The sequence below is a fragment of the Piliocolobus tephrosceles genome, chromosome 8 (assembly GCF_002776525.5).
Source record: "Piliocolobus tephrosceles isolate RC106 chromosome 8, ASM277652v3, whole genome shotgun sequence".
Taxonomy (NCBI): domain Eukaryota; kingdom Metazoa; phylum Chordata; class Mammalia; order Primates; family Cercopithecidae; genus Piliocolobus; species Piliocolobus tephrosceles.
In genome coordinates, this window is record NC_045441.1 from 15341243 (window position 1) to 15352174 (window position 10932).

General features: G+C 46.2%; 1 long non-coding RNA gene across 1 annotated transcript in view; it reads left to right on the plus strand.

The window, feature by feature from the left end:
• The first annotated feature begins 2373 nt into the window (after positions 1-2373).
• The window catches only part of LOC111547002, a 12326-nt gene continuing 3767 nt past the window's right edge, over positions 2374-10932 (plus strand). The window contains exons 1-4 of the long non-coding RNA XR_002733003.1: positions 2374-2465; positions 5706-5754; positions 6603-6672; positions 8249-8322. This is a non-coding gene — a long non-coding RNA (uncharacterized LOC111547002). The remainder of the gene's footprint in view (positions 2466-5705; positions 5755-6602; positions 6673-8248; positions 8323-10932) is intronic.

Sequence of the window (10932 nt, forward strand, 5' to 3'; positions counted from 1 at the left end):
GCTGATGATGGCTGTTAGAACTTACCTGGGTCTTATCTGGGCTATTGGCTGAACACCTAGACCCTGGCCTCTACCTATGGCCCAGGCTTCCTCCAAACATGGTGGCTGGGCTTCAAAGATACATTACCCCGAAAAGAGAAAAAGCCAGGTAGAAACTGTATTGTTTCTTAGAATCCAGCCTGGGAAGAAGCCGCATAGAGTCACCTCTACTGCATTTTATTTTTTAGGCATACACAGCCTGTATTTAAGTGGAGGGATATTCCATTTGTGAGTATCCCTTTTGATGAGATGACTTTTTTTGAGACAGAGTTTCGCTCTTGTTGCCCAGGCTGGAGCTCAATGGCACGATCTCTGGTCACTGCAACCTCGGCCTCCCAGGTTCAAGCGATTCTCCTGCCTCAGCCTCCCAAGTAGCTGGGATTACAGGTACCCGCCACCACACCTGGCTAATTTTTGTATTTTTAGTAGAGACAGGGTTTTGCCATGTTGACCAGGCTGATCTTGAACTCCTGACCTCAGGTGATCCGTCTGCCTCGGCCTCTCAAAGTGCTGGGATCACAGGCTTGAGCCACTCTGCCCGGCCGAGATGACTATTAAACACTTTGCAGACATATTTTAAAACTACCACAAGCATGATCTGTAGAAATCTGTGAATGTTTCTTCCTCTGATTTGGGCTGAAGATGATGCATTTTCTATTCCCAGGTTTCCAAAGGGCATCAGAGTCATAAGAATAATTCCTGAGGCTGGGCTGGGCATGGTGGCTAACACCTGTAATCCCAGCACTTTGGGAGGCTAAAGCAGGCAGATCAAGAGGTTAAGAGTTTGAGACCAGCCTGGCCAACATAGTGAAGCCCCTGTATCTACTACAAATACAAAAAATTAGCAGGACGTGGTAGCAGGTGCCTGTAATCCCAGCTACTTAGGAGACCGAGGCAGGAGAATTGCTTGAACCCGGGAGGTGGTAGTTGCAGTGAGCTGAGATCATGCCATTGCACTCCAACCTGGGTGACAATGCAAGACTCCATCTTAAAATAAATAAATAGTAATTAAAAAAAACGAATGATGCCTGAGTGAGTGCTGAGAGCAAGCTGGACTGGTCTTTGCCTACATTGGGTGACCCTGCATGATAGGGAGTTTCCAAGCATGAAGTGGGCAGCCCTGGTACCTCTGTGTTTATCTCTTGATACTGCCAAGCATGGACACAGAGGGAAATTCAGCTCTTCCACCCTCTTCCATGCTGGTCCTGAAAATGAGCCAAAGTCTCTTCTTGATTGAACGGCTTTGCAGTCAGTCACTACGAGAATCAGAAGAGACCTAAGTAGCATGGGCTGAGTGCGGTGGCTCACGCCTGTAATCTCAGCACTTTGGGAGGTGGAGGCAGGCAGATGGCTTGAGTCTAGGAGTTTGAGACCAAACTGGGTGACATAGTAAGACTCCATGTCTACAATTTTTTTCTGTTCTTCTTCTTTTTTTTTTTTTTAGCTAGCCAGGTGTGGTGGCACACACCTGTAGTCCCAGCACTCTTGAGAGGCCGAGGTAGGAAGATCACTTGAGCCCAGGAGTTTGAGACCAACTCGGGTGACATAGCAAGATCCCATCTCTACAAAACATTTTTTAAAATCTAGCTGGGCATGGTGACATGCACCTGTAGTCCCAACTATTCAGAATGCTGAGATGGGAGGACTATTTGAACCCCAGAGTTTGAGGCTGCGATGAGCTATGATTACGCCACTGCACTACACCCTGGATGACAGAGTCATTGTGACAGAGACTCTGTCATTAAAAAAAAAAAGGCTGGGTGCAGTGGGTCATGCCTATAATCCCAGCCACTTTGGGAGGCTGAGGTGGGCTGATCACCTGAGGTCAGGAGTTCGAGACCAGCCTTGCCAACATGGAGAAACCCTGTCTCTACTAAAATAAATAAATAAATAAATAAATACAAAAATTAGCTGAGTTTGATGGTGGGTGCCTGTAGTCGAGCTACTTGGGAGGCTGAGGCAGGAGAATCACTTGAACCCAGGAGGCGAGGATTACAGTGAGCTGAGATCATGCCACTGCACTCCAGCCTGGTCGACAGAGCAAGACTCTGTCACACACATTCACAAAAAGAAAGAGTGAATGAAAAAAGCAAGAAAGCAAGAAAGAGAAGGAAGGAAGGAAGGAAGGAAGGAAGGAAGGAAGGAAGGAAGGAAGGAAGGAAGGAAGGGAGGAAGGGAGGAAGAAGGAAGGAAGGAAGGAAGGAAGGAAGGAAGGAAGGAAGAAAGAAAGAAACACACACACATAGGGACGGACAATCCAGAGGCTCTAGAATTTTTGCATGCTGACTGAATAGCGAATTGTTGTTACTGATTCCCTTCTAGGTGGTGAAAAGTGACAGCTGCTCTGTGCAGTTACGATACTGCACTGCCACCATAGTCTTCTCCCTCTGTAGTGATCCAATATTCTACTATATATCGGCAAAACTGTAGGTGCACACCTTATCTTTCTTAGAACGTTCAAAGCATACCCCACCCAGGAAAGCAGGCCCGTACCCTCAGTACATTTTCTCACAAAGGTGCCCTACTCTCTGCCTGAAATTTCACTGCTAAAGCTCCATTTCCTTTGCCTTTAAGAACTTCTCGGTATTCAAGGGTCTCCTCTTAAAGAAGTGCTGGAATAGGCTGGACATGGCTCATGCCTGTAATCACAGCACTTTCAGAGGCTGAGGTGGGCAGATCACTTGATTGCGGTCAGCAGTTCAAGACCAGCCTGGCCAACATGGTGAAATCCTGTCTCTATGAAAAATACAAAAATTAGCCGGACACGGTGGCATGTGCCTGTAATCCCAGCTCCTTGGGAGACTGAGGCACAAGAATTGCTTGAATCTGGGAAGTGGAGGTTGCAGTGAGCTGAGATTGCACCATTGCACTCCAGCCTGGGCAACAGAGCAAGATTCCATCTCAAAAAAACAAGCAAAAATCCAAACAAACAACAACAAAAAGAAGTGCTGGAATAGGGCCTATTCCCTGGAGCCTGGGTGCAGTGGCTCACACCTATCATCCCAGTTCTTTGGGAGGCCAAGGTGGGAGGATCATTTGAGGCCACGAGTTTGAGACCAGGCTGGGCAGCATAGCAAGATCCCATCTCTACAGAATTATATATATATATATATATATATATATATATAAAGAGCCAAGCATGGTGGCACATGCCCAGAATGGGGCCCATCTTAAACCTTCAGCAGCTGAAAAAATTGGAGTTCAATCAGAAGAGGGCAAGGCCTGGGACGAAATGCACAATGAGCAGGTTGGAGGAACTGACCTTTGCAAAGCATTTTTTGTTTTTTTTAGAGACAGGATCTTGCTCTGTCATCCAGGGTGGAGTGCAGTGGCCCTGTATTAGTCAGGGTTCTCTAAAGGGAGAGAACTAATAGGACACATGTATATATGAAAGGAAATTTATTAAGAAGAATTGACTCACACGATCACAAGGTAAAGTCCCACGACAGGCTGTCTGCGAATCGAGGAGCAAGGAAGACAGTGGTGGATCAGTCCAAGTTCCAAAACCTCAGAAGTAGAGAAGCTGACAGCGCAGACTTCAGTCTGTGGCTGAAAGGCCCAAGAGCCCCTGGGAAATCACTGGTGTAAGTCCAAGAGTTCCAAAGCTGAAGAACTTGGAGTCCGATGTTCAAGGGCAGGAAGCATCCAGCATGGAAGAAAGGTGAAGGCCGGAAGACACAGCGAGTCTGCTTTGTTCCAGCTGTATTGGCAGTTGTTTAGATGGTGCCTACCCACATTGAGGGAGGGTCTGCCTCTCCCAGTCCACCGACTCAAATGTTACTCTCCTTTGGCAATCCCTCGCAGACACACCCAGGAACAATACTTGGCATCCTTCAATGCAATCAAGTTGACACTCAATATTCATCATCACAGGCCCGATCACAGCTCTCTCCAAAGCACCAGAGAGACCTGCCGCCATAACACCCTTCTCTGCTTCTCTGTGACTCTCAGTACAAACGCAGAGGCGGAGGTTGGATCACGTTGCAGCTCTCGCCAGCTCTAACCCCTCAGGTGGGAAGCCTGAGATATGTTGGTTCTCATCTGTGAGGAAGGAGCATGTTCTCACCTGTTCTGCAGGGCTCACTATCCCAAAGTCTTGGTTTGTCCTGTGCAATTTGGCTTTGAGCTCTTCTGTGGGATTTCAACTTCCCATGGCTCCCAAACCCATGTACGTCCTGCCTGGGCTGGAGCCTGGGTACCTACAGACCTACAGAGCTGCACTCTCTCCACTCCTAGCCAAGCATGTCATTCCCATCCCCACAGCTGGGCCGGATCCTCATTAGTGCCCTCTCAGACCTTAGTCCTGGATCCAGTATCTCTTCTTGGAGCCAGAGTCATGACTTGCCTCTTGACTCTCCATTCAGCCCAGAGTTTTAACTCTTTACCCCCAACCACTGACTGACTTCTGGTTTCCAATCTTTAATCTGAGCCTTTGCAACTATTATTATTATCATTATTATTATTATTGTTATTATTATTTGAGATGGAGTTTCACTCTTTTTGCCCAGGCTTGAGTGCAATGGCACGATCTCAGTTCACTGCAGCCTGTGCCTCACAGATTCAAGTTATTCTCCTGCCTCAGCCTCCTGAGTATCTGGGATTACAGGCATGTATCACCATGCCTGGCTGATTTTTATATTTTTAGTAGAGATGAGGTTTCACCATGTTGGCCAGGCTGGTCTTGAACTCCTGACCTCAGGTAATCTGCCCTCCTAGGCCTCCCAAAGTGCTGGGATTATAGGCATGAGCCACCGTACCCGGCCAGCAACTTTTATTACTGTTAATGCCTTAAAACTCATCTGTCAGCCTCCACTCACCAGGTCAGTCCCCCTTGGATATACATACAAGCAGAATCATATCTGTATTCATCTCTATGTCTCAGTTTACTCATCTGAAAAATGAAGAAATGATAGTATCTATCTTATAGGATTGTCATGGGGAATAAATGACTTCATGCTTGCAAAGTACTTATTTTGTTGTTGCTGAGATAAGGTCTCACTTTGTCACCCAGGCTGGAGTGCAGTGGTGTAATCATAGCTCACTTTAGCCTTGAACTCCTGGCCTCAAGCCATCCTCCCAGCTCAGACTCCTGAGTACCTAAGACCAGAGGCATGGACCACCACACCTGGCTAATTTTTAAAAAATCATTTTGTAGAGATGGGGTTTTGCTTTGCTGCCCAGGCTGATCTCAAATTCCTGACCTCAAGCGAACCTCCCATCCCAGCCTCCCAAAGTGCTGGGATTACCTTGCCCAGCCTGCAGGGTACTAAATACAGTATCTGATGTATAGAAAATGCTTGATGGCCAGGCGTGGTGTCTCACACCTGTAATCCCAGCACTTTGGGAGGCTGAGGCAGGCAGATCACCTGAGGTCAGGAGTTTGAGACCAGCCTGACTAACATGGTGAAACCCCATCTCTACTAAAAATACAAAAATTAGCCAAGTGTATGGGCAGGCACCTGTAGTCCTAGCTACTTGGGAGGCTGAAGCAGGAGAATCGCTTGAACCAGGGAGGTGGAGGTTGCAGTGAGCCAAGATGGCGCCATTGCACTCTAGTCTGGGCGACAGATCACCAGAGCGAGACTCCGTCTAGAAAAAAAAAGAAAGTGCTTGATAATGTTAGATATTATGATTACTACAATGATTGGTGATATTGCTCTCTCCAGATTCCAGCCTGGCCCTTTCAACTCTCCCGAATCTAAGCCAACAGTCAAGGTGAATTTCCCATTTGTTCCCAGCTGCTCTCCCTGTAGAGTTCCTTTCTTTCCTCCCTGGGTTTGCATCATTAGTAGGTGCCTGCAGGTCTCCAGGCTGTGCTGACTCAGATTTCAAATGAGGCCTGGGGCGCAGTGGCTTGCCTGTATCAGTGCTTTGGTAGGCTGAGGTGGGCGGATCACTTGGGGTCAGGAATTTGAGACCAGCCTGACCAACATGGTGAAACCCCGTCTCTACTAAAAGTATAAAAATTAGCCAGGCATGGTGGCGGGTGCCTGTAATCCCAGCTACATGGGAAGCTGAGAGAGGAGAATTGCTTGAACCTGGGAGGCAGAGGTTGCAGTGAGCCGAGGTTGTGCCACTGCATTCCAGTCTGGGTGACAGAATGAGACTCTATCTCAACAACAACAACAACAACAAAAGATTTCAAATGGACAGAGGCCCGGTGTCGCCATGACACCACCCACTAGCTCCTCCCTAGTCCAGAGGAGCTGGGGATGCTTTGGGATCTCTCGGAAGAGCAGCACTGAGCTCAAGTGAGGATGATATACTAGGTGGGATGGTGGAAGTGACATTGCAAATGAGGGAAATTAACTGTTCCAACCATAGCTGGAGTCTAAAGGTGGAGACGACAGGCAGTCCTATGAATATATGGTCCTGACCACAGGCCAGCCAGAAATCAGCCTTGGCTGGAAAATTGAGCTGTGATTATTACAAAGAGTCAGAATGATGGCTTCAGTCATGATGCTTCGGGAGTTTCATAAAGAGCAGCCCAAACAATGTCGACATTAAGTATTTCGAGAGAGAAGGATGGTTTGTAAAGGAGCGTCTTCTTATTCCCTGAAAAGCTACTATGAAGACATCAGGCGTATGGAAATAACAGATGGGAAAGGCGAGAGGAGATCATTACTCTGAACTGTAAGTGCCATTATTGACAAGCGCAACCCACATCGCTGAGCAAATAGATGTGCCTGAGAGTGGGAGGGAGATACATGAAGAAAAGGAAGCATAAGCCAGATATTTCCAAACATTGGGGGGTGAAGAGAAATCGCATTAGGATGCTAGCATTCTTCAAAGTTAAAAAAAAAAAATTGAGCTGGAATGTGAGCAAGAAAGATCCCCTCAGCAGTTAATTAATAGCCTAATTTATTTTTCATTTCTATATGACATAGTTGTTCTCAGTGTTGGGGGGATCACTCTGAAAATCTGAAGAAAATGGTGTCTTCTTTTTCTTTGTTATTATTATTGTTATTTTTTGAGACAGAGTCTCACTCTGTTGCCCAGGCTGGAGTGCGGTGGCACGGTCTCGGCTCACTGCAACCTCCATCTCTCAGGTTCAAACGATTCTCCTGCCTCAGCCTCCCTAGTAGCTGGGATTACAGGTGGGCACCACCACTCCTCAGCTAGTTTTTGTATTTTTAGTAAAGACAATATTTCACCATGTTGGCCAGGCTGGTCTCGAACTCCTGACCTCAGGTGATCCACCGGCCTTGGCCTCCCAAAATGCTGGTATTAAAGGTGTGAGCCACTGTGTCTGGTTGGTGTTCCTTTTCTAAAAAATGTCTTTATGAATACACAATCAAGTTTTTGTTTGCTTCTTTTTATTTTAGGTTCAAACACATGCATGCTTGTTACATGAGTATGCTGCAAACTGCTGAGGTTTGGGTTTCTATCAAGCCCATCGCCCAAATAGTGAACATAGTACGCAATAGGTAGGTTTTCAGCCCTAGCCACTCTCCTTCTTTCTCTCTGTTTGGAGACCACTGCCACCTCCCCAGAGCCACCCCATGTTGACCATTGGATGCATTGTACACAGGCTGTCTTGGGAAGAGAGTGTGGCTTTGAATAAGGCAGTTCTCTTCAGCTGAGGGCAAGTTCTGGAGATGGAGCAACTGAAGGAATGGGTGACTCTGTCCAGGAGCTGAAGATCTGGGTAGCACATGACAGTGTCCACTACACCATGGAGTCCTGCTTTAAAGAAGCCACTCTTTCTCTTGTGCTCTATGGAACATGCTTTGGGAATGCTGCCTCTAAGACTGTGGTTTAGAGATAAGCAATCTCTAATTGGAAGCTATGGGTCTTATTGTATTTATCCATCCAGAGCGTCTAATATAGCAAACTGTGATACTACATGAGCCTACCTAGTTTAGGCACTTTGGGCAAGTTTAGGCACAATTTAGGCACAATCTCTGTAAGGCAAGCTTAGAACATCTGCATATAGTATCTAGAAATAAATGGTGTAGAGTGTCTTACAGCGTAATGCAGACTTAAGCTAGTTAGTGGCAGAACTGAGATTTGGAGAGGTGCTTGGCTCTCAGATCGGTTTTGTTCCATTGCACCTACAAGCCCTTGGTTCCGGAGACAGAGATGTGAAGAAATTATATTCAGGAATCCCTTCACCAAAAGGGCAGCCAACCTGATGATTTGGAAATTCAATTTTGAGACCAGTTAAAAGAGAGAAATTTCAGTTCATTTCTCATTTGTCATTCACCAGGTCTGGGATGTCCCCGGGCAATGCTAAGCTAACATTCAGCAGTGTCTACAAGATGACACACAATATGTTGAAAGGTAGGCATTAAAGACCTTTGACGGCATTGGAAGAGGGTAATAACAGCCTCCCAAGAGTGATAAGAGCAGGAACAAATGTGAACTGAAGATCAAACATCAGCCAGCTACATAAGACACGATTGAAATGGGATGCCAGGCAGCCTCCGGGGGAAAGAGGCGATACGTGGGATCAGTGCTCTGAAACAGGAACATGACTGATCTCCAAAATAAACAGATGGACAGATCACAGCCTAATTTAGATACTACCTTGAGGTGACTGCCACTGAGGTTTTGATTTTTCTTCTATAAGTAGTTCACAGCTTTGCCAGAATATAAATAGATTACATTGAGGCAAAGCTTGAAGGAACCTAAAAGAGGGTATAGCCCCCTGTCTTTATTTTTTTTATCAGCAAACCGAAGCCCAGAATAGTTTATTGATTTGCCTAAGGTGACACAACAAGTTAGTAACAACATGAGAAGAGAAATCAGGTCTTTTTTTAAAAAAATTTTTCACAAAATTATTCATTTATAGACATTGAACATTTCAAGTGGTGGTCCCTGGGTTTAAACCCAGTAGACTGTGGAGTTGACTGGGCCACAGTGCATGATTTCAGTAAGTTCTCAATCAACTAAGCAAAGAGATCCATCAACAAATAATAAGAGGACAGGCCGGGCACGGTGGCTAACGCCTGTAATCTCAGCACTTTGGGAGGCCAAGGCAGGTGGATCACCTGAGGTCAGGAGTTCAAGACCAGCCTGGCCAATGTGGTGAAACCATGCCTCTACTAAAAACACAAAATCAGCTGGGTGTGGTGGCGCACGCCTGCAGTCCCAGCTACCCCAGAGGCTGAGGCAGGAGAATCACTTGAACCCAGGAGCAGAGGTTGCAGAGAGCCGAGACTGTGCCACTGCACTCCAGCCTGGGCAACAAAGTGAGATTCCATCTCAAATAATAAATAAATAAATAAATAAATAAATAAATAAATAAATAAATAAATAAGTAATAAGAGGACAGACTAGAAAGTATACCGTGAGAGCGTTTTCACAATGCTAAATGATGTGATATATACAAACTACTGAAAGCCTCTGACTAATCCTAAAGTGCTTAGAAAATTGGTAAAAGTGGCTGGACATGGTGGCTCACGCCTCTAATCCCACCACTTTGGGAGGGCGAGGCAGGCAGATCACGAGGTCAGGAGATTGAGACCATCCTGGCTAACACAGTGAAACCCCGTTTCTACTAAAAATACAAAAATTAGCCAGGCAGGGTGGCATGCGCCTGTAAGCCCACCTACTCGGGAGGCTGAGGCAGGGGAATCGTTTGAACCCAGGAGGCGGAGGTTACAGTGAGCTGAGATCGTGCCACTGCACTCCAGCCTTGGCGACAGAGCGAGACTCCGTCTCAAAAAAAATAAACAAAGAAAAGAAAAGAAAATCAGTAGAATTGCTGTGCTCGTATGATAGTCCTGATTTGCACCAGAACATTCTGGAAAGAGAGTTAGCGTCTTTAATTTTCAGCCTCAACTCTGTTGATATCCAGAATCAGTTCTGAATAGGCAAGAGGGTGTGTTAACTGTTTTAGGTTCAAAGCACTTAGGGTCTGGATTGCCTCTGTCAGCACTGGGTCTAGTGTTCTGCATGCCTGGCCACCCAGTACAGCCAAATAGCTCAGTATATAGAAATAGATTTGGCCGGATGCAGTGGCACATGCTTGTAATCCCAGCACTTCGGGGGTCTGAGGTGAGAGGATCACCTGAGCTCAAGAGTTCGAGACCAACCTGGACAGCCTAGTGAAACCCCATCCCTAGAAAAAATACAAAAATTAGCTGGGCATGGTGGTGCATGCCGGTTGTCACAGCTATTTGGGAGGCTGAGGTGGGAGCATTGCTTGAGCCTGGGAGGTCAAGGCTGCAACGAGCTGTTATGGTGCCACTGCACTCCAGCCTAGGTGACAGAGTGAGACCCTGTCTCAAAATAAAATGCAATAAAATAAAAAATTTTTAAAAATGGATTAGAAGAAAAGAGGGGAGTCTCACAGTACCCTTTGCAGGAAGTACTCCCAGGTTTCTGTCTTTATACCTCTGCTCTCTCTCCCCTTGAGTTTCAGAATATGATATGGGCATCTCTTAGAGTATCTGTCTCATGATCCTGCTATCTTTGCCTTGATTTTGTGTGTGTGTGTGTGTGGCTTATTTGTGATCATTCATACGTTCCAGTCCAGTCAGCTATAATTTCTGGGATTATGTGACCATGGAGCTCTGGTGTCTACAGCTGTTTGGGCTATGTATAGGTTCTCTGATTCTTCAGAAAGAGAAGTTAAATTCATTCGGCACAAATTAGATCAGCTTCCCACCCCTCTTCCCAACAACTGTGGTCAGGGCAGTAGTCAACTACTATAGTTAAAAGTCCATAGGCTTTCTCTGCCTTCAATGACTGTGAGAGGCATTAGTCCTGGAGTGTCAACAGCTTGAGCAGGTGTCCTAAACGTGTCTAATGATCATCAACTCCCAAACATGCCTTCTTCTCTGTCATTCAGGTTTGGGGAGATTCAGCCTCAGTTCTTCCATTTCCTTTCCTTTCCCTCCCTTCCTTCCTTCCTTCCTTCCTTCCTTCCTTCCTTCCTTCCTTCCT